The sequence below is a fragment of the Arachis ipaensis genome, chromosome B04 (genome assembly GCF_000816755.2).
Source record: "Arachis ipaensis cultivar K30076 chromosome B04, Araip1.1, whole genome shotgun sequence".
NCBI lineage: Eukaryota > Viridiplantae > Streptophyta > Magnoliopsida > Fabales > Fabaceae > Arachis > Arachis ipaensis.
Window position 1 is genome coordinate 4,406,613 of NC_029788.2, and position 1,221 is coordinate 4,407,833.

Here is a 1,221-nt window from a genome sequence, read left to right on the forward strand (position 1 = left end):
TGCACTTTTAAAAGTACAATATTTTCATTGACAAATTTGTGTTATTCCACTAGTTAAAATTTCAAAGAACTCCATCATTTTATATGGTTTGAAAATTTAAAGGGATTAGAGGAAACATTAATTTTTTTTTTTTAATTTTCAAGTTAAATAGTATACATTTTTTTAGTTGGTTTTGCTATTTGATTAAAAAGTTAATGCTATTATGCTAACATTCAGTTTGGGTAAACAACTTTTTTTAAAAAATAGCTTTAACAATAAATGACTATATTAAAAGTAGATTATAAATAAGTTATTTTGTATTTGGGTTTTTAGTTCTAAAAGTACTTATTTTATAAAAAATGTAATAAAAAATAAATAGTATTATAAGAGAAGTTATTTTTTTTATTTATAAGCTCCTTGCCCAGTTTGAGTAAATAACTTAATTAAGTTACTTTTGAAGAAATAGCTTAAACAATAAATGCTTATATTAAAAGTAGCTTATAAATAAGTTATTTTGTGTTTGGTTTTTTAGTTCTAAAAGTACTTGTTTTAAGAGAAAAGTGATAAAAAGCTTTTTATTATAAGATAAGTCATTTTTTTAACTTCTCCTTTAAGCATCAAAATAACTTTTTAGAAAGTTGCAATTTTGCTTTGAAAATTGTACCAGACATTAATACTACACATTTTCATAAGTTAAAAGTTAAAAAAGTCACTTATAAATATATCCAAATGGGTCCTAAATAGTTTCTTAGAAAGCTGTAATTTGGTTTAAAAAATTACACCAGACATTAATACTATTACTTTTCATAAGTTAAAAGCTAAAAAAAAATTACTTTTGTCGTTTCCAAACGGGTCCTAAGTCGACAAGTTACTTTAAAAAAAAATTCCCTTTTTTATGAGTTTTAATTTTTAGTTAATTCTTAATTCTTTCTCAGCACATATACGCACAAATTAAAATTTAAAATTGATAACAATATTAATTGGTCTAAAACCAAATCTACATTCACCTATTTGCACAGCACCAATCTGTTAGGCCACCAAATATAATGGCAAATTAGAGTTTCCAAACTAAAGCATTGATGTAGTAATGGTATTTGGTAGACAACCCAGTTTGATCGAAGGCAAATTAATTAGATAGGTACACCAAACAATCCCAGATAGTCGTTCAATAACTATATAAATATGAAAACAAAAAACCTTCATTTAACATGAAGAAAAACTGAAAAACAAGAAGAACAAACA